General features: G+C 44.1%; 1 protein-coding gene and 1 long non-coding RNA gene across 2 annotated transcripts in view; one reads left to right on the forward strand and one right to left on the reverse strand.

Moving 5' to 3' along the window:
* Positions 1–4,983: 4,983 nt before the first annotated feature.
* LOC308584497 lies at positions 4,984–10,371 on the reverse strand. The gene is made up of 3 exons (XR_014006845.1): positions 8,125–10,371; positions 5,297–6,930; positions 4,984–5,122 (listed from the first exon to the last, which is right to left on the reverse strand). It is a non-coding gene; the product is annotated as an uncharacterized lncRNA (long non-coding RNA).
* Positions 10,372–13,045: 2,674 nt separating this feature from the next.
* HPCAL1 (hippocalcin like 1) overlaps positions 13,046–25,063 on the forward strand; it is a 76,139-nt gene continuing 64,121 nt past the window's right edge. The window contains exon 1 of the mRNA XM_081189262.1: positions 13,046–13,199. The gene's annotated coding sequence lies outside the window, so the exon portion shown is untranslated. The remainder of the gene's footprint in view (positions 13,200–25,063) is intronic.

The raw sequence follows: 25,063 nt of genomic DNA on the forward strand, positions 1-25,063 counted from the left end.
CTGTTTGCAGCACCAAACGAAAACAGCTGCAGGAACACTTTTCATTGGAACTGTAGGTGGGAAGGTATGGTAGGCAAGGCCAAATCCATCTTCGAAGACAAGCTTATTTGGTCCCTAGGGACCCTACCATATTGAATCAAAAGAAGATATTTAAACCTATCCAACATCCCATGAACTACGGTTATAGTTAAGGGGGCATGCGCGGTGCAGTAGAGACTGAGCCAGTGCAAACAGGAACAAAGCAGGAAGAGCAATACCCCTGCATTTGCGGGGTAATTTACTGAGTTTTTGAGGAGTTATTTACTGAGGCCAATTCTTACCAGAAAATAGCAACAGCCTGAAAGCACCCAAAGTGGCTGAGTGTGACTTACAAGAAGTGACCGAGAGCTGCGTAGAATGTGGCAGTGGAAAAAAGAATGACCGCAGCTGAGATAATAAGACTGCAGCAATGATGTAAGATGGTGAGAGAACAGCTAAGTGGGTGGTCATGTGTGTGACACAAACAGCAGTGGGACTTCTGTGCTATTTTGAGCACGGGATACGCTTTAGAATTGGGCTGAGGGTGCAGACCTTCCTGGTCAGGGCAAAATGGGGGTGAAAAGTGTGAGCGTTTGCTTTGGCACTAGTGGATTGTTCTCGCTCTCTCCCTCGCTCTGGTATTTGAGCTAGTAAACATTTTTATCCTATTCGCAAGGTTGACGTATAAATGGCTACTTCATGCTTGCGCAGTTATAAAAAAAATGATGCAACCTGAGAATCAGTCAGCCATAACAGGATCTGTGTGAAAACAAGCAAAGGAATTCTTTCTGCCAAATGCTTTGCTTCTTGGAATCTTATCGCTTCAGACTGTTTCCCCCCCCCCTTCCTCTTTTCTTTTCTTTTCTTTGCTTGTTTTGATAATAAATAGGAAATTAATCTTGCTATCAGGAAAGCAGTTTCAGGCCAAACAGAGCTCAAGTAAAAGTGGACTTCTGCCTGGGCATTATACGAGCCTACAAAGCTCAGAATAACCTGGTCACACTAAATATTAAAGGAGCCAACAATTGCAAATGGAGCAGAGGAACTGGATGCACACTATACATTGAAAGCACATGACTTCCCTCAAAGAACCCTGGGAACTGTGGTTTATTGACTACAGAGTTACCATTCCAGGCACTCTTAATAAACAGGATTCTTGATGGGCGGGGGGGAGGAGCCATGTGCTACCAATGTATGATGTGTACACAGCCACATTCAACTTGAAGACAAAAGTGGTGTGTGGACAGAATGAACATCAGGCCAACTGAACTTGTTTATTTTTATTTTTACAGTTCCTTTGATGAGAAGGGGAAACTGGTCACCCTGTCCCAAAAGTGGCCTCTGCAAAATTAGTTTCAGGTTATGGTCCTAGTGAATTACAGGCAGTCCAACTGTATGCATGCCTACTCAGGAGGAAGCCCCTTTGAGTTCAGTGAGGCTTACGCCTAGGAAAGCAGATACAAAGGTTGCAGCCTGAAAGATTGCTATCCCATTTTTAGTGACACACCAGTTAAGTGAGCTGGTGGAAGTCATGCAGTAAGTCTTAGCTGGGAAGGCAAATTGGAACAATATCTATTTCACGCCTCATATTTATTTTTCATTTCAAAGATAACACTATTTTCTATCGCGGTTGGTTTTTCTTTTTGCTGTCACTGTGGAATCTTTGCCGAATGCAAGCAAAATTGCATTCTGTGACGATACGCTTACATGGGAGAGATAACCAGAGTCTGTATTCTAGTCAGATACTTTGGTACCATGTTCATTAAATGGATACAAAACAGGTGTCATGAAGCACTTAATATGAAAGAGTAATACAGCTTAGAATTTGGGAGATACCCATCTAGCAACTTTTTATTATTATTCTTTTCTTCTTGCTTGTCAGCCAACACAAACAGAGGGAAATCCATAGACGGTGCATAAAAGGCACAAGGCTATGTGAATATTATTTGATGTTAAATGTGATACCTAGCATCACTCATGACACAATGGGATCTTTCAGCAGATTTGCATATAAGCTATGAGCTGGCCTGATGTTTTCTAATATTTGTGTGATACACGGTAAGGCAAGTCATCTGTGAATGAAACTGATGTCTGTTGCCTGCCTGATCCTGTGTGGAAGCCAGCTGAAACAGATAACACTGCAACATGTTTTCGAGATTTTGGCATGCTTTATTTTATTCGGGGTGTTCAGGGTTGCTCGGATTAAGTACCGTATTTTTCGCTCTATAAGACACACTTTTTCCCTCCTAAAAAGTAAAGGGAAATGTGTGTGCATCTTATGGAGCGAATGCAAGCTGTGCAGCTATCCCAGAAGCCAGAACAGCAAGAGGGATTGCTGCGTAGCTGGCTTAGCCCCTTCAGGGCAGGGGGAGCCTTCATCCCACTGCCCTGAAGAGGCTTTGTGCGGCTATCCCAGAAGCCAGTGCAGCAATCCCTCTTGCTGTTCTGGCTTCTGGGATTCATAATATTGTTTTTCTTGTTTACCTCCTCCAAAAACTAGACGCGTCTTATGGTCTGGTGCATCTTATAGAGCGACAAATGCGGTAATTCATAAACACAGCAATGCAACCAGTTTAGTTTGATTGTGGGTGAAGTGGCTGGCCTGGTGTGTACTATTGAGACCTGGGGTTTCAGACCTTCCCAGTTGTACCCACCTGAGTATTCAGTGCAGCAGCAGTCAAGGTCAGAAGGACAGGTTACAACAGTGATCCATAAAATTTCCATCATTCTCACCAGGAGGCCAATCCATCAGGAAGCTGAATTCAAGAGTTTGTACTTGGTGTTGGGAAGCAGGGACAGAACCAAGATCTTGTTGGTATACTGAGTCAGTCCCTGACTGATCTGGCAGAGGAGGTCTCTGCCATGGTGTTGGAGAATCCCAGGACTGAATTTGAAGGGATTCTTTATTCTTTTTCTACCTTTCTATTAGGCTGTAAGGGATGCAGTATCTCCAACTATATGAAACTACTATATGAAACTATATGTAACCCTGTGCTGCGCTGTCTCGCCTTGGTGCCAGTCAGTGTGGGTGAACCAGTCATGCTCCCCTAAATCCACCTCTAGGCTGGAGGAAATCAAATTATTTTGCTGATGATGTCACAATGCTTTGTCTGGCTAGTTGACGTCATGGACCAGAAGGTCCACAACTCTCAATGAGGGAAAAGAAGATGAAAAATGACAAGATCCAGGGAAGCAAAAGGGCACCGACTGGCATTGGAACAAAGCAAATATTCAGTGCTGTGGATTTCTTCTCATAATTTGTTGGGCTGCACCAAATATGCCACGTTTGAAGTGAAAGTCAAAACGAAAAAAAGATTGGCACAGCCTACAACCAGTAGATATCACACAGCGCTCAGTTCAATTTCCTAATCTCTGTGTACCTTGCATTTCCTCTGCCCTCACATATTTGGCTCTTCATATCTCCTAACTTTCCATTACACGTTTGATTGTTTATGGTATTCACACGCTACTTTGCAGGCAAACCTCACAAAGTAGTTAACATAAGGTTATTATAACAATAAGCACTTTTTTAAAAAAAGTTACAAGTTAAAATGAGAAAGACCACTGCAAACGCTTCTTCTTCATCCCCATCAGAAAACCCTTGGGGTAACAGTTGGAGGACAGTTGGAGGAGGAGGAGGAGGGAGCTGGAGCTAGACAGCAGCATCTAGCCAGGCTCTTTATTTTCTTCTCCGCGCTTTAGGAGCCACACATAGAAATGTTGTAAAAGCTAAGTTGCCCTATAAAGCCCAGCAGTCATTGCCATAAAGCATATAAACAGGTCTCAAAAAATCCCAGGCATTTTGTCACTCAGCTCGTAAAAAACAACAACAACCAATACTTGAAGCTAAGGATGTTTACTCCCCTCCATCCACCTCACATTTCTGCACTGGGTTTCTGCTAGTTATGGATTCCTGTTACCCCTCCAAGTAGGCATGGCCTCAAGGCCTCCAGAAATAGGAGCAGCCATTTCAGGGAGAAGGGGCCAAAACTGGTATCTTCCCCCTACCGCCCTGGTGGCATCTTTTTATGAAATGATTTAGAAGAGAAAGAAAGAGGAAGCTGCCTCCTGCGAAGATTACTCTGGAAAAGCACCCTCCAAACCCAAGCCTTGGGACAAAAAACATACGGCTAACCCAGTTTGCCACCTGGCAGCCATTTCAGACGTGTGACTTGACAGAAATAATTTGGAAGGCAGGAGTTCTGAAGTAGTTGAAAACATCCACAGCTAAGCAAATAAAAACAGTTCTGCTTCTTTGCTTTCTCTAGCAACCTTATACATATCACCTTTGTGCCTTTCTTCCAACCATTCAAAACAGAAGCAATAAGCTTCTGCTGCTCAGCAAAAAGGATTTTCGCTACCCATTTCCTGAGAGCCTCATCGGCACTTTTGATTTCTCTTCTTCTGCTGGGTTACTTTTGGCTTCTACTCTTGGCCAACACTCACCCGCCCCTCATAAAGCAGGGCTGGTCCTCCAGCAGCTTGAAGCTCCTCACCTGATCACCCAGAGCCAGCACAACTCCTTTGCTTATATCATTTGAACATTTGCAGAAGCAGCATCATTAGATCACAAGCAGTGGCTTACATCTCAGCTCCTTGCTGGCCCAGGAAGGCTTTTCTCCAGAAAAGTGCCGAGCCTGTCTGGCACCCGCTCTCAATAGAAGTGGTCTGAGCTCACTCTAAACCTCTTGTTGGCTGGCTGTGAGTGTGTGTATTTTAGGATTACCAGATGTCCCCGGTTCCCGGGGACAGTCCCTGGATTTGCAAATCTGTCCCTGGACAAATTCCGTCCCCGGAATGTCCCCAGATTTGCAAATCTGTCCCTGGGAAATGTGGCAGCGGCAGTCTCAGCAGCCCAGAGCCAGCCTGGTAGCGCAGTTGGCTCTGGCTGGCTTCAGGAGATGCTCACTGCTGTGGCGCCTGCCATTTTTCCTTGCCGGAACTTCTGGTGAGGGGACATCTGGCGGTACAGATCTCCTCCCCCTGCCTCCTTTGTTTTGACTGAACAGGGGAGGCTCGGGAGTTGCGGGCGGGTGGCTGTTGCCCAGTTTTTAAAAAACTCTGTGCATTTATGTTTCACAGGGTGTGAAAGAAGGCTTTGCACCTTGCTTGGCAGAGAAACCGTGAGCCTTGCACCCCTCCTGTGCAACGGCCGCCTGCCCGTGACTCCTGAGCGTCCCCCGATCTGTCAAAACAAAGGGGGAATTGGGCAGAAGATCGGGGAAGGCTTGGGAGTCATGGGTGAGCGGTGCGCCGTTGCGAAAGAAGGGCTTTGCACCTTTATACAATATGCATGTGTGCTTGGGCCCAGGGTCTTTTGCCTCACCATCCCCACTACTGACTCCCTGTTGCTACTCAGCTTCAAAAAAAAAAAAGGGGGGGTCCCCGGATTCATTGAAAAAAATCTGGTAACCGTAGTGTATCTCTGTGTTTATATATGATTCCAGTGAGGCAGAGCAGTTGCCCTCTGTTGCCCATTCCCCCTGCAGATACTCATGATTTCAGGTTAGCCCAAGTTTATACCTACAAATTGGAGAATGGAGCCCAGCCATGCTATTTTGTTTTCAGACTGGCTTATGAGTGAATTGGAATGGCAACATCAAGCATTACTCAGCACTGATGGTTTTTTATCAGAATGTGTTTGTTGTGTTATCTTACGAAAGCCCTTAGGGATGGGCATACTTTCTATTTCCGATACTGTCACAATTTCTTATCACTGAACTGAAAAGCATTTTTCTTTTTCTTTTTTGTGAGCAACTTTATGGCTTGGTCTTATCATATATTCATACTTCCGCATGACAGTGTCCCCTGGGGCACTTTCACACAAAAGTCGGGACTGAAATGCAACCTATTTTCTTTGTCTAGCTGTGCAAGTCTGTATCTCACGTGTGTCATGCTGGGTGCATGAAAAAATACACAACGGTGGCTATTCTGAGAACTTGGGAAGGGAAATGAGGCAGGCAGACATTCTCAGGAAGGCAACTGTGCACTATAAAGCATTACCACGAACACTGTATTTTCTGACAATCTTTTACGTTGTGGATAATGTGGAGTTAACTAAAAACATTACAGCTTAACATGGATCTGTTAACATTTGGTGAATCCTCACAGAATCTTTGGGAGTTTGTAGAGATGTGCTTCAGGTATGATACGATAATAAGACCCATTGAGACTCTACCGTTAACTAATTCACTATCATGCATATTTAACTTGCCATGAGAAGCAGCTGGTTTTCTGGGGGAGGAGAAATAAACACAACACATCTGCTCCTGTAACCAGATCTTAAACATATTCAATTGTAAGCAAGCCCCATTCATTTCAGTGGAATTTACATCCAAACAACATGCTTGTCTCTGCTTGCAGATGGAAATTTTGAGCTGAAGGGAAATAAAAATGAAAGTCCCATTAGCTGTTTCTCATCTGCTGTCAAACAAATAATTTTTCAGAAATCCCACCTGCCTTTAGCTTAACTGATAAACTACAGCTAGACACCAATTCTTCTTGCACTAAACTAACATTTGCTGTCTGATCAAAAAATCCACATATGCAACTAGCATCCCAAAGACCTATTTATGTACACTCTAAGCCCAGGTTAGCAATCCGGAGGGATCAGGAAGTGCTGAAGAGCCGAACTGAAATGGGCAAAGGTTCAAGTATCAGCATCTGCCAGCAACAAATGTCAGGCATTTTGTTAATTTACACTGAATACTCATCTAGTTCTATTATTTCAGGAAAATATTGTCCTGCAGAAGAAAATGGTGCTTTTAGGACAGACTTCCTTGAGATTTCCCCAAACACCACCATTAAAGATGAATGCTTTTGACTTCATTGCACTAAAAATGGGTTGATGCTGATTGGCATGCATTTCAAATCCCCCAGAGTATCTTCCTTTAAGAATTTTGCATGAGTAATCTGAAAGTAGGAAGAATGATCATTGCAGAATTTGATCAGACGGTAGTAGTGAAGATGTGATTAAAAAGTGGCAACCCCCCCCCAAAAAAAACCCATTTCATTCTTTTTGAGGTCAAAACCCAGGTCTTCTGCTAACTGTACATTTGGCAGGAAACCACAATCTACACCAGTTGCCAAATAATGTACAATACACGTGCTTGAAAATACATGTATGTTTTTACGTATACTGCACATTTCTTAAGAAGCAGCTTGTCTCTCTCATTTAAATGAAGCCTGCTTAGGATGACTGCTGCACTGTAATTATTTTGGTGAATATAGGAGGACCAGTTGGTTCACATGAGTGGAGTCAATGGACCAGTGCACACAAAGAGGTGGCTGGCTCAGTTAAACCATGGTGACTCCTTCAGTTCGCAACTGAATTAGCTGGTCAGTCAAATACAGCGGTACCTCAGGTTACATACGCTTCAGGTTACAGGCTCCGCTAACCCAGAAATAGTTCCTCGGGTTAAGAACTTTGCTTCAGGATGAGAACAGAAATCGTGCTCTGGCCACGCGATGGCAGCAGGAGGCCCCACTAGCTAAAGTGGTGCTTCACGTTAAGAACAGTTTCAGGTTAAGAACGTACCTCCGGAACAAATTAAGTACTTAACCTGAGGTACCACTGTAAAAGGGGCAGGACGTTTTAGAGATTTGGAATTAGAGGGGCTCCCCAAAACATATTATTTCCTGCACTCTATATAGCAATGCTCAAACAGAAACTGGATTATGTGTAACTCTTCTATATCTGTGGTTCATGCCATGTGTCGCCCCATGAACACATGCACTTCCACTTCAGACTTTACAGTGTTTACTATGGAAACAGGGGTTGACACATGATCAATGCATGCAACATGTGGGTGTGATGGATCACCATCTATGGATTCAAGAAGAAATCCCTTTTCTATGCACCCATCAACTAGCGTGTGTGTGTGTGTGTGTGTGTGTGTGTGTGTGTATCTTTCCCTGTTCTGTAAGAATTCAGAAAAGGACATGGCAGGATCAAACAAGAAGGAAAAGCCAAAAGACATACATTTTACATTACTAATAACAAGAAGAACAAGCAATAGATCCAGGAGCCTTTAACTGAAAAGCATGCTCTTCTAGTGACTAAATCCAACCTCATTTGTTCATACAACAAAATTCTATTAATATTACCATTGTTGGGAAACACACGGGCAAACAGCCATTCATGGAGAGGTCCCTGCTGGCTAATCTGTCAGATCTTATCCTGGCTTGCCAACAGCTTCAACTCACAACTCTAGAAGAAATATAACAAGAAGGTATTGGAACAAAACTTAGAGAAGGTGGCCAGTTTCTTTTCTCTGTAGCTACTACAATAAGGTTATATAATGATCTTCCCTTTTAAATACATGACTTTCCTCCGATTTGGTGTATACTTATTTTAAAATAAGCCCTAATGGGGTCAGTGGAGCTTACTCCATAGCATTAGGCTTCATTTCTGGTATCTCTGTTTTCTACACTTTCAAAAAATAATTCTGATGGTTACACAATAAAGAACCTAGAAATTCATTAAAATCAAACCAGGCTCCATAACCTCCATTTTCCCCCTTCCTCTGCCCTGGCTCTTGATGGTATACAGCCAAATGGTTCTCCTTTTCAAGATTGGTCTTGGCATAATTCCTAGGATCAGCTCTTAGCTATAGCTACTTCTGCCAAATAATCACAATATTAGTACTGAGTGCTCTTGATTATATACAACAGTTTAGATTGCTCTAATTTTAGAAAATGAGGAATAGTGCAGATGTTTGGCTTGTGTAGTTTGAAAATTATTCTCTCCAGTGATTCTTTGATAGTCGCATGTATGCTCCACATGCTAAATTATTTTGCAAGAGGGCATTAAATTGCAAGAAGACACTTTTCAATTAAGGGTTGCATTCAGCTAATTTTTAAGAATTGCATTAACCTTAGTCGTGCCTATTAACTTCGTTGGGTCTACTCTGAGTGCCACTAGTATAGGATTTGTACAAAAAGTTTTTGCACAAGAAATTTTTCTGAGACTGGGATTATTGGGGTGCATATAAAGAACGGAAAGCAAACATCCCCTTCTCAGAAGTGGTCTTAACAAATGTCAGGTTTTATATAAAATTTGTTTCTGACAGAAGTTTCATTAGATGATTTCATGCCTTATATTTCAAGGTGCACCCGAAGCCCCGCAGACCTGTGCAAAGTCTCCTCAAGTTATCTTTCTGTCCATACAACAGCTATAATAAATTGTAGGTTGTGCTGCCAAAGAGAAGAGCCAGCAATGTGTGCAGGGTGAAGGGGCACAAATCATACCATATTTCTTTCTGAGTGCTGCTTCCTAGATAAGTAGAGAGAGGACTGCTACTGACCTGCCTTACAAGATTATTGCAATTCCAAAGCACAACTGAGGGCTGTGCGGCAAGGAAGCATGCAGGCCTTCACAACAAGCCTGCGTCTATGAGGCTGAGGTAGCTTGTAGACAACCTGTTTATTGAGCATTCATCATCTGCACAAGTTTGTGGGAAGGTTAGACAATATTACCTGTTTAGTGAACATTTATTCTGATTTGTTTGCAGGGGAGCTATATGACGTATCAAGCAATTGTTATCCCACACTTTCCCGTCACTTTCCTTACTGCAAAAAGTCTGATTTTGATGGGGGGAGAGTGGGTCTGTTATACAGGCGCACAAAATCCACTTTAATTAAGCAATGTGAATTTGCTAGTAGGTAAAGCTAAAAGGTAAATGACCCTGGACTTTTGAGTCCATTCAAAGGCGACTATGGGGTTGCGGCACTCATCTCGCTTTCAGGCCAAGAGAGCCAGCATTTGTCCACAGACAGCTTTCCAGGTCGTGTGGCCAGCATGACTAAACCGCTTCTGGTGCAAAGGACACCATGATGGAAACCAGAGCGCACAGAAACACTGTTTACCTTCCTGCTGCAGCGGTACTTATTTATCTACTTGAACTGACATGCTTTCGAACTGCTAGGTTGGCAGAAGCTGAGACAGAGAAATAGGAGCTCACTCTGTTGCCAGGATTCGAACCACAAACCTTCCAATTGGCAAGCCCAAGAGGCTCAGTGGTTTAACCCACAGCACCACCAGTGTCCGCTAGTATGTGAGCGGGAGACAGAGGAAATGTGTCACTGTTAATTCTCCTTGACCTCTCAGCAGCTTTTGATACTACTGCCTGAGGTGTCCTTCTGGTGTCCACCCCTAAAGTTACTGCTTTGTGGAGGTTCCAGTCCTACCTGGATGGACATTTCCAAAGGGTGATGCTTGGGGGGGTGCTCTGCAGCCTCACGGCACCTTCAATGTTGGGTTCCTCAGGGTGATAAGAGAAACATTTTTGCCTGGTGCCTAAAGATATGCTGGCTCCAGTGACTGAACTAGTCAAGCAGATCTATATCTATATCTGTATCATCTACAGTGGTGCCTCGCAAGACGAAAATAATTCGTTCCGCGAGTCTTTTCGTCTTGCAATGTTTTTCGTCTTGCGAAGCTCGGTCCGTCGCAACTGCGCCCCTTCAAGCGGCTTTAAGAAAAAATCGCAAGACGTTTTCGTCTTGCGAAGCAAGCCCATAGGGAAATTCGTCTAGCGAAGCAACGCAAAACCGAAAAACCCTTTCGTCTAGCGAGTTTTTCGTCTTGCGAGGCATTCGTCTTGCGGGGCACCACTGTATATCTATATCATCTATATATCTATATATTTATCTATCTATACAGTATGGTGATCCTTCAAGTAAACTAGTTCCAAGCTGTTGAGGGCTTTTATATACTAATAGTAACACCTTAAATTTGGTCCTGTAACAAACTGTCAGCTAGTGCAGATCTCTGATTTATGCAGTCAGACGGTAAGGTCTTTGATTCAGTGTTCTTAGCCTCAAATTGCCAGCCTGCCTGCCCCCATAATTTAATTCAGATTTACCCTTTCCAGGAAAAATACAGTTAGGGGTGCTTCCAGGTAACCTGTTTATTCATTCTGATTTGTTTGCAGGGAGTTTAAATACTGTGGCTATTTAATTCCTTCTGATTTGTTTGCAGGATAATGTGTAAAAGCAGGTATTACCTCACACTTTCTAGTGCAGTTATAACAAGTCTGATCTGTCGAGAAAGCCAGTTCGTTGCGCGAGACCTCCCAATCAACTACAACTGCAAAACCTGACTCTGCCAGTATATTATCAAATCCCATTCAAAAAGAGTGACAGCCTGGAAGCACCCTAAGTTGAGAAAAAGACCTGTTGCCAACCACCCATTTTCAATATCTGACCAACCCTTTACAATATTAAGCCCCCTTCTGGAAGCCCCATAGGGTATTGCTTAACAACTAGGGAGATCTGAGTTCTGATCCTCAGCTAAACTTAAGAGAGCTTTTGGACAGGAGCTTCATATTTTAAGGAAAGTCTGGATACCACAGGCAAGTGGTTGGCAACAGGTTTTGGGGTTTTTTAATTTATGAGATTTTCCCCAGGGAAGTTGTAAATCTAGGGATTAAACTGGGTGGGAAGAAATACCGCTACAGTGGCAAAATAGGTCAGTGCATCTGACTGTTAACCAGAAGGTTGGTGGTTGGAGTCCACACAGAGATGGCTGTGGACAGGATCCCTGTATCGCAGCGTATTGGACTGGAAGGTGAAACACGGTGGAATGGAGTGGGAAGTAAACATGTAAACCAGGGATGGGGAACAAACCTCATCCACTATATGTGTCATTGCCTGTGGTACCTTCCTCAACCTGGTGCCCTGCAGATGGTGTTAGACTACTACAGCTCCCATCATTCTTGACCTCTGGCCCTGGTAGCTGGAACTGATGCGAGTGGAGCGTTAAAAACATGGAGGGGGGGGAAGGAATGACGACAACAGATTTCCCATCCTTATCAACAACTGAGGGTGTGATGTTGCACGTGAGCTGCAATAGAAAGGCTAACCGCTATTGCTGCACTGCAGAACCGTTTCTGTTTTAATTTGCCTTGCAGAATGTTAACTTGAAACCGCCGTCCTTACACAGATCGGGCACAGCTCAATAAAGAAGCATCATTAATAAGGATTCAGGGGTAACAGGGCATGCACTGACATAGGACAGTAGAGCTGGAAGGGACCCTAAGGATCATCCAGTCCGACCCCTGCAATGCAGGAGTAAGCGGCTATCCCATAATACGAGACCAAACCTGCAACCTCGGCGCTATCACCACTGTGCTGTGCTCTAACCAACTGAGCTATCCAGCTGGCAACCTTAACGAGCGGGGAAGCTACGGCCGTTTGCGCTGGGACTCCGAGGCAACGCAGCTGCCTCTGCACGGAGTCGAAAGCAGCCGGGCTTCTTCCTGGGCGCGAGCCGAGCTCACGCTGCCGCCCCCTCCGCCCCTGCCCGGCCGCTTCCTTGCACATTTGTTTTCCCACGCGGGCAGCGGCGGCGCACCAACTCCCCTCCGCCCTTCCACTCGAGCGGCGGCAGCGAGTCACTTTTGTTTTTCTCGGGACTTCCTCGCAACTTCCTCCCCGCCGTCGGGCTGGGCAGCGTGGTATCTGCGGGGCGTGGAGGGCGATACCAAGCGCGGCGCAGCAGCGGGAGGCGCCAACTCGCTCCGAGCCCCAGCCCGGCCGCTTGGCAGAGCCGCGCTGCCCCGTCCCTGCAGGCGAGCCCTCCCGCGGCGGAGGAGACACGGAGGGCAGGTGAGGAAAAGGCGACGCGGAGCCGGCGCGCGGGAGCCGAGAGCCGCCTTGCTAAGCCGCTACCCCTCCCGGGCCGCGCGTGGTCCGCCCCCTAATCCAATATGAGCGCGGCTTCTTTTCCCCGTCGGGCGTAAACCAGCGCGGAGGCTGCGAGCGGCTCCCGAGGGCTCGGCGCGCGGTAGTGCTTGGCTGTGCGCGCTATGGGGAAGTGAGCGCTGCTGGGCGCACGGTCCTTTTTACGCGCCTGGCAACTTCTGTCTCTCAGACGCACTTTTCTTTCTCTCTATCTTCCTCCGCTTCCTCCTCCCCTCCCTTCACTTGGCTGGCTCGGCCGCTCGTTTCCTTTCAGGCTGCATCGGCTGCCGCCGCCGCCGCTGCCTCCTCGCCCTTCCCGCTCTCCCTCGCTCGGCTCCCTTCCTCGCCGACGCCGAGGCGCGGCTGCAGCTGCGAGGGAGCACAAGCCAGCCAGCGAGCGAAAGGCGGACTCGCCCGTCGCCAGCAGCTCCCATCTTCCCGGTCGGTCTCGGGGCCCCACCGCGCCCTGCGAAGAGCGCGCAGCAGCCGCGAGTCCGGTAAGGGGGCTTTGGAGCGGGCTGGCGGGGTCTTCGTCCTCTCTCGGCTCGGTTGTTTTCTGGACCAGCCTCTCCCTCGCCACGCCGAGGCGACTCTTTGCACCGAGTGGGGAACTTTCCTTGGTTTCGCAGCCATGTCACGGGACTCGAACCGGAGGCATTGCATTTTTGCAGGTATCCTCGCGCAAAAAAAAAGGAGAGATGCCCAGACTCGTAAGACGAGGCGGGGTTGACCGCTATGGAGCGAGGTGTGTTCTCACAAGCCTCTGGGCCAACTTGAATTAATGTGGCCAGTTCGGGGAGAAAAGAGGTTTACATCCTTCTCAGCCTGCCTTCCCCAGGATTCCTGGGAGCAGCTTTTATTCCACCCCCCCCACCCCGGTGTGTGCTTGGTTTCAGTTCATTTTGCAACAACGCTGTGGTGTTTTTGGCTGCCGCTTCGTGATTCGTGGTTGTTGAGGCAAACTCCTACATTTCTCTCTTTCCTGAGAGAGAGATTTGGTTCACTAGGGAGACGAACGGCTCTTCCAACTTCGTCCTGCACCCGGGGTGGGGTGGGGGGGAACATGTGGCCCTCCCGATGATTTTGGGACTACAACTCCCATCACTCCTGACCGTTGACCGTGCTGGCTGGAGCAAGTTGGAGAGGCATATAGGTTCCCCACCCCTTGTAGACGCCAGTACTTGGAGGCACTTTCTCTACCCCATCCCCTGCTTTCTGAAAGGCGACAGTCCTTTGCTTTGGGCTGTAGGAAATAGAAATGTGTGGTCTTTTTGTGACTGTGAGCATGCAAGCTGTCCCATGCCGCAAAAGAATACTAGCATTAAAGTTATTCAGTACCCACAAGGCTTGTGTTAAGGGTAGTTAATATTTGACTGGTCAATGTACAAATGCATAAATATTAAGCTGCTACTAACTTCAAAACAAAGACTCCTAGCTGCTGTTTTCCAAACTGTCTTGTCAAAACCTCTTGTTCCCCCCTTCCTCTTAAAACACAAAACACAGATCTGACTTCTTCCAGATGTGATAAGAGAGACAGTTATAAATCTAGGGTTTGCTAAGGAAATTTCAGTGAACCCTTGTAAACTGTTTCTGGTAGAATTGGCTAGATAGTTTATGGAGACAACATACTTGAGCTTCTGAAAACATCTTTGACATTTGGAGTTTCTTAGGGAATGACGTGTAAAAGAATCCACTTGTCCTTTTCAAACAACTTTCCATACAAACAGATTTAACGACAGAATAAGCAGCAAAATGTAACCTGTCAGCATCTGAAATAACACTCTCCTCTCCTTGTGAGTTCGCATAACAGCTAGATGACTTTGCATCTCTCTTGAGGATATATATCTCTAGCTTAAACCCATCTGCTTCTTATAAGTAGCACTAATTTCAGTGGAAACTTTTTGAATGTATCTGTACTTAGGATCACAGCCATCAAGACTTGTTTGTTTGTTTTAAATGATTTCTATGCAGCTTTTTACTTACACACACAAAAAAGTGCCACGGTGCTTCACATCATTAAAAAAAGAGAAAAAAATCCATCAGTAATTGAGTAATTTTACTCAGTATTAAGTCCTGCTCAGATCAGTGGAGCCTGCTGGCAAGTCTGTGTTTATAGCATTGTTATGCATAATATGTGTTCATGAAATATTGGCAGCAGCAACAGAAAAGCTTCCAATGGGCATGTCAGGCAGTGCAAATGCTTCTTGCAATGAAAGGGACTGGGCAGCTCACTAGTCCAGTCCTTACATGAGCAACACATTCTGCAAGTTAAGGCGCCATCTTGAGCTCGAACCTTCCAGTGTTTGAAATTAAGCTATAGTGTTGGGAGCACAGGGAATGTTCTGTAAACCATTATTGTGATAAAGCTTGCCTTGCATGGGTTCTTGCCAATGTCCCGTCAGTGCTTCCTGCTGCCACTAAAAAAGAAAAGCCGTGACAACAGTTAATCTGCTATGACATTGAAGTGCCCTGCCTACTGGTCTTTGAGAACTGCTTTCTGGCTTGTATGACTGACCCATGCCTGTTGCACACACACATATATATGTGCTTTTGCAAGCTCCAGACTGTCTGGGTACAAGTCAATCCAAAAAAGGTTTAACTGACTGAGTAGTCAACATCCTCCTTTTATCAGGGAAAATCCAACCTAGGCTTGTCCCACCTGCCCCTCAGTTGTCTGGATGTCCCTCCTCATGGGGCCTGTTCCTCATAAATTCTCAGATCTTGGTCTAGTTCCAGTCTTGATGTAGATTGTGAAGTCTTCCGGGGGAAGGGTCCCTGTCACGTGTGAGTTTTGTATAGTATAACTGGCACTAAACAATTCTTTTACAGGAGAGACATGAAGAGGACCCTGAGATTCTCAATTTTAGTGTGTTGATAATTCAGTATGTCAGTTGCCTTTTGCACTTAGTGGTTGTGGTGCTTCTGTGCATCTCATACAAGCAAATTTAAGAATGACGGAGTCCTCTTCTCTCAAGGGGTACATGATTCAGTGGAAAGGGAATGTTCCAGAGAAGTAGACCTGAGCTATAAGAAAGAAATTAGTTTGCGTCACATTTCTTTTCTGGCAGAAGCAGAAATGCTAGTTAGAAGTATTTGACTCCTATTAATGTGATGCTGATGAGCATTTTCAGTACTTTGAAAATTGTTTTTAACTGCAAGAAAGTAACCATTTGAGTTTAATGTGACAGAAGATCTCAGAGCATTGCTTATGGATTTGTAATTTACTTGCTAAAATAAGATGATTTATCCCAAAGCAAAGTCAGTTAAAGGAGAAAATAGTTTAGTGTCAGTTCTTTCCAGCAAGGGAAACACTTGCTGATTATAGCCCAACAAATCTGGAAAGTACCTATTTTGGGAGAGAATCTGTGGTTATATTGCCCATCCTTCCCCACCCCCCACCCCATTAAATCCTGTTGTAATTTTCTAATTTTGGAATACTCTGAGAAACTCTTTGTGATCGTGCAGTCCTATGCATGTCCACTTAGGAATAAGACCAAATAATTTCAATGAGGCTTACTCCCAGGTGAATGTGTATTGGCTTTGTAGCCTCAAAGTGCATTTGTAAGCATGTGTGCTCGGGAGCAAGTTGAATTGAATTCAATTTACTCCCAGGTAAGTAGAGTTAGGGTCTGCTTAATGTGTTTTTTATATCCCTATGATCTTGCTTAATTTTGCAAAGGCTATAAATAAAAGCCTTGCATTCTGCTCTGTTCACTTACTCCCACTGAAACCAGTTTGGGTTTCTGCTATATAACTGATTATAGAATTCCATCTGAAAACTAGCTTGCGGAAAATATTAATTCCTTAAGAAAGAAGATTTTGAATGTTCTGGGAAGTTGTGATGTATTATGGGTGTTAATTTGTAGTAATTGGAATTGTTTTTCGTTACTGGATTGAAAGATCAATTATTTTGTTGTTATTCAGCAAGCTTTTAAGTTTCTGATATTTAATAATACTTCATCTTGAGTCAAATATATATATACCTTTAGGGCATATGAGGCAATGAGAAGCGAGGGAGCTTAACCCTCAGTAGAGTTAATTTCTGCTGGCAAGATGTCATTTATCTCTTGCTCAGGTTGACCGTATTAGTAAGGTAATGTTGGCTACCCCTGGTGGCTGAGCTATAAATTCTTTACCAATGCAAAAAGGCTTTTGCATGCAGAAACCCATCAATTAAACTTCAATGAGCATTGCATGTTTTAAGTAAATTCTGGATTTTTCGGTATTCTCCCTGTTTGCAATCGAACAAATGTGCAAGACAACAAATGATCTTCACTCTAGCAGCTTATTGCTAATTGCAAATCTCTGTTGGCATATTGATTTTACATGTGCTTGCTTGCTTTGATTGATGTAGTCCAAAGTCTTCCTCTAGTTGTCATCTTCCATACTACAGAGAAAAAGCGAAAGAAAAAATTGTGAAAGAATATTAATGGGGGTGGAATGCTTTCCTCCCCTCCTTCCAAGAGTAAAGAAAAAAGCAAACTCTAAAAAGTAATGGGACGGAGAACTATTGATTGATTGCTACACATGGGACATGGAACCTTCAGGTGCCTACTAATTTTGGCTGAACGTGCTTCTTTGTGATCTCTGAATTCATTAGTGCTGCGGCATTCATGTCTGAAAACTAAGTAGCTTTTTCATAGGGGAAGTGCATTAATTCCCCCAGAGTGCACTATCTAGGGCAGGTAGTTCCAGCTAAAATATTACGTATTACTCATAATTGGAATAATGAGGCCTATCAGTCTTACAGGAAGCCAAACGTGGGATAGCTCAGTTGGTAGAGCAGAAGACTCTTAATCTCAGGGTCTTGTGTCCAAGCCCCACGTTGGGCAAAAGATTCCTGCATCACAGGGGGTTGGGCTGCTAGATGGCCCTTGTGGTCCCTTCCAACTCTACAATTCTGTGATCTCTGATGTCTAACAAACAGAATACTTTGTTGTCTAGACAAAAACGGGCACCTTCCCAGTCAATAGAGGCAGGGTAGGAAACCTGTGGTTATTCAGATTTTGCTGGATTAAAACTCCATTCATCACTGACCATTGACCGTCCTGGCTGGGGGCTAATGGGAGTTGGGGCATTTGAAACTTCCTTACAAATGAATTGTACTGAGGAAAACACATTCTCCCCCACGTTGTGACTTCAAATGACTATGATGGTGTTGGGGACCATTCTGGTTGACCAACAGACTCACCAGTCATAGAACCACTATCGTGTGACTTTTAAACACACAAGAGTATGAGTAACCAAATTTACTTGACCACTCAGTTCTAACTGCTTCACTCCAGTTATAATATACTTTATTTTAATTAAAGTAGCTTTAAGAAATAACGCTAGGGTTCTATGCACATGTTCCTCAGTTACTCTACGTGGCTTTCCAAACCACTTGAGCCGCGACCCTTTTTCTCTATCATATTGGAAATAATACATAAGTACCGTATTTTTCACTCTATAAGACACACTTTCCCCCTTCTAAAAAGTAAGGGGAAATGTGTGTGTGTGTCTTATGGAGCAAATGCAGGCAGGAGGCTCTGCTCAGCGCTCCCTTTAAAGAGCCACATGGAGCATGTGTGGGGCTCTTCAGGGCTTTTCCCCGAGGATGGAAAAGGGCTGCCCTTCTCCCTCCTCGGGGAAAAGTCCCCAAGAGCCGCACACAGACTCCGCACGCTCTTTAAAGGGAGCGCGGCTCTTGGGGGAGCCTTAGCTGCACACAGCCTCTCCCGGGCAAGGGGAGCCTTCATCCCCTGCCCGGGAGAGGCTGCGCGCAGCTATCCCATAAGCCAGGACAGCAAGCGGGATTGCTGCTCAGCAATCCCGCTTGCTGTCCTGGCTTATGGGATTCAGAATGGTTTTTTTTCTTGTTTTCCTCTTCCAAAAACTAGGTGTGTCTTATGGTCTGGTGCGTCTTATAGAGCGAAAAATATGGTAGCTCAAAAGGCAAATGTATACAAGCAACAGAAGACTTTGCAGGAATCTCAGTTCTGAATAACTCTGGGCCAAATTTAAAAATAAATAAATACTGGGGGGAAATATTTATTTCAGAAAACCAGGACACAAATTAAAGCATAGTTGAAAGTTTGAAACACATACACACACACACACACACATTCCTGCAGTTTCACACTGTCCTATTTTAGACATCAAAGGCTGGAAAATAAGGCAGACAAATACACAAGTTTGCAACATTCTTCCTTGGCTCACGATAAAAAGATCAGGGATTTGCCTTTGCTTTTCAAACTTAAGAGGTTTGAAAGTACATTCATCTGATGGGTGTAAAAAAAGCAACAATATTGACCAAAGCAGGAGCTGTGCATACCTCTGTGCTTAAGATAAAATGAGATTATAGGGGCTTCTTTAATTGTTGTGGTCTTGCATCCTAATTGGAGTCTATCCATCCACAAGAAATTGTTTGACAGTCTTCCTACTCACAACAAGTTACATCTTATTTAGACAAATTAGATAGGAGATTAGGTAGGAAAAAGGTGCCGCCACTCTAATGGGCAGGAAGGCATACCACTCTATTTCGTAAGAGGGAGGAAATCTTCCACTGTGGCCTTAAAGTGATTTCATAATCAATATAAATATTTTAAAGTAGTAGAAGTGCATGCTGCATTTGTTTGCTGATAAAGAATTCAAATTAAAGCCAAATGCGTTGTGTGCCAAGTGCAACATCCTTAGTTGCCAGAGCAACACACTGTAGTGTACTTTGTGAGTTGAAAAAAATTAGAACCAATAAGCCAAGAAAGTTTGGGGAGAGGCACTTTTAATGGCGTATCCTATCTGTAGAACATCTGGGGCCTGGTTAGCCTTGAACTTCAGTCTTCCGTGTAAATATACAGCAAGCAGGCCAGAACATGAATTGGATTTGTCTTCAAGATGGCAGTAGGTTTGCTTAATGCAGTATAATACCAATATGTTTAGATATTCAATGTGTGTGTGAAGACTTCTGGGAGTGACTGATAGGAATTTTAACAGTAAGTTGAAATGTTGTGTGCAAAGAATAATCTGAGATTCGGTAGAAAATTTGAAAAAATGGGAGACTTCTGTATCTTATGGTCAAAATGCACAGCAGACTCCTAAGTAATAGTCCACGCCACACCAACAGTGAACGAACCAAACCACATGGAACACAAAATGCCTCAGACTTTAGTAGCAATCCAAACACCTAGATTTTAAGACTGTCAGTCATATTTTCTAGTAGTTCTGTATATCAGTGCATACACTGTTGCAAGCACATCCTTTAAACGGGGGTGGGGGGGTGGGGAGCCGTATTATGAGCAGACCTGAATCAGATTCTCTTCACACATTACTCAGAGCTGTGAGGCCATGTGGTTGCTTATCTCCCTCTTACCCATTACATGTTGAGTAATTTCTGAACTGAGGAGCATTTTCTATTCCTGTATTCCTGCTCGCTGTGTGGTTTAGGGCCCTGTTTGAGGATTCTAAATATTTCACTGATAGAAAAAGCTTCTTCTTCAGAAGCTATCCTTCAGCCCTGGAGGGGATATTGAGGAGCTGTGCAACCTCAGGGGCAGAACTAAATGTCCAGACTTATTGCCCCTTATGTGTTGCCCGTTCACTCAAATAACACACCAGGAGGGCTCTTGCACTGAGTCCAATGTGTAGGCAACAGCATGGGAGCCAAGAGAAAGGGAAATCTTGCTGGGAGGGGAGATTACCTGTATGATACACAGGGCCAGCCCTACTATTGGGTAGAGTGAGGCAGCTGAGAATAGAGGAGAGAGACGTGCATGTTCCACGCATAGCCTGGCCTGCACCTGATGCCATAAGATGTAGTAGATGTCTCTCTCCCATTAGCTGTGCTCTCTGCATCAAGGCAAGGCCTGACTCGGGTGTTGGGACAAGGTTCCTTACTGGAGGCAAGGTAGGGTTCAGGCTGTGCTCTGGGGAAGTGAGGAACAAACTGAAACTGAACCCTGATACTAAGCGGTAGAAGTAACAGTAGCAGCAGTCACCTATTTGTTGGCAGCATTTATGATGGAAGCTGCTGCTCTGTATATGAGGGACACAGCCTTCTCCTACTGCAGGTCTTCCTGGGTTGCCTTAAGGTCCTCCGTTGGAGTCCTCTGAGTCCAGAGGATGGCAGTGCCACACCTCCATACCAGTGGGACACTCGCCACACAGGTTCATCCAATGGTTTGGCGCTGCATGCCCTCCCAGTTCCAGGGTCACAACACCATTACCAGCATTGAAATAAGATTTATCTGCCAGGCTGGTCAGATTCTGCACATGGAACTTGATGGTGGGCAGCACCATTTCACCCTTTGCCTCAGCAGGCAAAATTTATTGGGCTGTCCCTGATTAAATTTAGCACACATTACAACAGGCTTCAGTTTTCATCTCGGCGGTGGTGCTTCTGCATTTGTATTGAATATAATGGGACATACGGCCAGAGGAGGCTCTTGCAGTTTCAATACACTGCTTCAGTGTTAAACTTAAGCAATGGGAAGCAATGCCTGTGAACAGGAAGGAGTACATGGGACGAAGCGTTGCACAACCACCTTCTGTTTGGGGTGTGCCACCCATACTGCCCTGACAGTTTTGCTGGGCTGCTATATAGACGGAGAGGTGGCATGTGTGAGTTGCATCAGATCTGCATGTCAGGTCCTGCTGAACCCTCTGCAAATGAGCTGTAATGTTTGATCTCTTCTAAGAAACAAACAAAAAAAACCTCCTTTGCTGCAAGCAATCTTGGCAGCTAGATTTCTGTCAAAATAACAGATACTATTTTTCTTTTCTTTTTTAGTCAGAGATCTAGGGAATGGCCAGGATAAGGAAATGCATTTTGCTGAGGTCATTCATTTTCGGCATGTACTATATTGCATAAACTTCATTTGGAGTTTTTGGTTGGGAATATGGGCAAAGGCAGGGAGAGCATCTTCTTGAGCCACAAATCAGGTGTGTGGGTGGGTGGAAAGCAAAGTCAGCCTGGCTTTCCATGATTTTTAAGTTCATTTTGGGTATGAGCATTCATTCTGCTTTACCCCCTTTATTTCAGTTTAACATAAGTGTGTTAAATATAATTCCTTTGCTAACTGTTCGCATGTGTGAGAGAACCCCGGTTGGTTTCCAGCTGCTATAATATCTGCAATCAGTCTTAACTTTACTCAGCTGGCTATGTTGTTGTTGTTATTTTGTTCTTTTAAGTAACCTTTCTGTAATAGTGTATTATTAGAATTTGCTTCTGCATGTTGTTGTTGGCCTTGCATTTTATATCTCTGCACGGTAAAAAGCAGCTGTTTCCGCTTGGTCTCCTTTGGAGGTTCAATTCACTGTCTTGTGTATGTGTGAGGGATACCCACCATTTCACCCTCTTATTCATTGCATCTTCTCTGGCCTTCTTCTGTAACTACATCGTGGCAGCCTATCCCATCCACATAATCCCAGCTGATCAGTGTAGTCTACCCGAAGCCTTTGTCATTACAGCTTTCCATGCCTCCCAGGACTCTTAAGATGTGCACTAAATTCACCGTAGGTTACAGAATGATTTGGAATGTGAGTGTATAGTAGAGCAGTTTTCAACCTTTTTATACCCAGGACCACCCAGTTTTAACCCAAAACTGTTTGGTTTTAACCTAGACATGTGTGGGGGGGCGGCATTCTGAATCTTTTCCCATACAGTATATTTGCATTGTTGCAGCGCTCCTGTTGCAACCCACCTTAGATCAGGCCATGGCTTAGCAGTGTATCCTGACCTACCAGTTGAAGACCAGTGAATTAATATATATATAAAATTGCAATATGTTAAATCTATGAACCCACTTTCCCCACTGAGGATTCCATAGCGTTACAAAACCTTGCCGTGACACAGACAGCACAGAATAGAAAGAGCAGTGAAAGATGGATGGGAAATTGAGAGGAGCAGCCTCCTAGAACTCTGCTTGCACTGCAATCCCATAATATTTACTCATAAGTAAGACTTGCTGGGTATAGTGGAGCTTTCTGACAGATAAACGTGAATAGGATTATAGCCCTGATAGATAAATAGGAAGCAAAATGTGACATTCATCATTTTCACTTCTCCCATTCTAATTTTCTGCAGTTGGAGCTTCTGCGTGCATTTTCCAAAAAAGGAGGCGATGGAACATGAGCATATGTTTTCCTAAAAGCCACAAATTATTTGTAGTGTATACAGTATCTGGGTTTGTATGTAATGAAGATAATTAAGCAATAGCACCCCTTTCTGGCACCCCCTTCTCGGATGGTGATAAAGCTGTTAAAGAGTGTGAATGGAAGGAGCACAAAAATCAACTGCCTTGCAAAACAGTCCATGTTGAACTGCTGAAAATGAGTGGATTGAGAACTCTGGACTTGGTATGCTGTGACTTCAACATAATGGCCTCCCCCACATACCCACGATGTTGAACAAAACACTCATTATAATGATATGGGCTCTCTTTGCTACTACCTCCTAAATGTGTAGGCATGTAAAATCTTATAAATGTCTACGCTAGATGATTTACTTGTTGAAACAGTATTTTCTGAGCACTGTAGCCAAGAGCTAACTGCTTGGCTGTCTTCCATATGATATTCTTGCAGAGAAGCTGGTAAAATTTGGTCTGGGTGTGGTAACTGGTAGGTGTATTTGTAGCTTCTTCCTTTTTAACATGCAAGATGTACTTGCATGTAATCATGAGGGATGCATCCTTCTAGGCCAGTGATGGCCAAACTTGACCCCCCCGGCTGTTTTGGGACTACAGTTCCCATCATCCCTGACCACTGGTCCTGTTATCTAGGGATGATGGGAGCTGTAGTCCCAAAACAGCTGGAGGGCCAAGTTTGACCATCACTGTTCTAGGCGGTTCAGGCAATTGCAACTCACATTTATGTATGTGAGTTCTGTGTTCGCACAGAAGTATTTGCTAGGGGGAAGGGACAAATCTCGGTGTGGTTTGCATTCAGTCACTGGCCTCTCTGGGTAGGGTTGGGAAAAACTTTTGTCTGAAATCCCGGAGAGAGCTTCCAGTCACTGTAAGCAATACTAAGGTAGAAAGACTACTGGTCTGACTTGGCTTAAAGGAAAGCTTCCTATGTTCCAAATATTGTTGGGGGGAAATGTGGCTGATAGGCCCATGTGTTTCCACAGCATATAAATTTTATTGTCGTGTGTAAAATGGCCCCATGGTTCAGTATCAGATTCATTTTCACCCCTTGTGCTATGCAGTCTTCTGCCTAGAACTGCAATATGATGTTTATTTCAAGCATTTCTCCTTATTTTTGGGTCTGTTCCTTATTTCAGAATGGCATCAGACATGTCTGTTCAAACTAAATTTGAAATCATCAATTTCATAGGGCAGCCTGAATTTTGTTGTTGTTTTTTTTAAATTTTTATTGGTTTTACAGAATTTTTAAAAAACAAACAAACACTTAAAAAGACAAACATACACGTATAATTTCATAACATATTTTCATAAACCTCTTTTCTGAGACTTCCCCATACCTCCCCTTTCTGCATCCCAATATCCAAAATTTTATAACAACTCCCAATTATTACTTTCCAACTTCTGTCATCTTAGTCCTCTCTGTATTCTGATCTTATATCACTGTATCCCTTTGTTTCTAAGAACCACAACATTTTAACATTCATTAAGTTTATAATAGTCCTTAAGATAGCATTTAAATTTTCTCCATTCTTCTTCCACCGTCTCGCGTTGGTCACGTATTCTGCCTGGGCAGCCTGAATTTTGGATAGGCGGCAAAGGGTAGGGTTGTGCAAAGTTCTTACTGGTTAAGCTGAAAACATAGCAATGGAAGCTGTTGAAATATTTAGTCTTTCTTGTTTTAAAGTTAGTTTCAGCCGCAACCTTAAGGGTCATGCTACTTGGCATCCTGGAGCAGAAACTGTTCCAGTGGCCTGGAACATTTTACAGCAGCTGAGTTAAGTGACGTGTAAATATTTCAGCATGTGAAAAGTTGGAAGGCTACTCCTGACCCAGTTAATGGCTGTTTCAGAAAAGTTCTTGGAATTGGCAGGCTGTTGCCGTCGATCCTCTGCCTCTTAGAGGCAAGCGCCATGTAAAATGGGATTTGCTCCTAATTAATAGTGGTTGCTTGGGATGAAAGCATTTTTAGTGCAGAAGCCAGAAAAGAAAACGTGGATGGAAAGGCGTGTGGGAATGTTTTCCTAAAAGAAAAAAGGCAGAGTCAGAAGAAAGCCAGAATCATTGTTTGGGGTGTCAATATTCATTTATTATAATCTGACTTTGAAGACAGTACAAATGCTACTGTATTGCCAAGTAATAGTGAATTAAGTCAGACCTCAAGGAGGAAGAGTAAACCTTTTTTTATTTCCATGTAATAGGAAAATTGTGGTACCAGAAGGTAATGAAATGTATTTATGCTT

Source organism: Podarcis bocagei (assembly GCF_964188305.1).
Source record: "Podarcis bocagei genome assembly, chromosome: 3".
Lineage (NCBI taxonomy): Eukaryota > Metazoa > Chordata > Lepidosauria > Squamata > Lacertidae > Podarcis > Podarcis bocagei.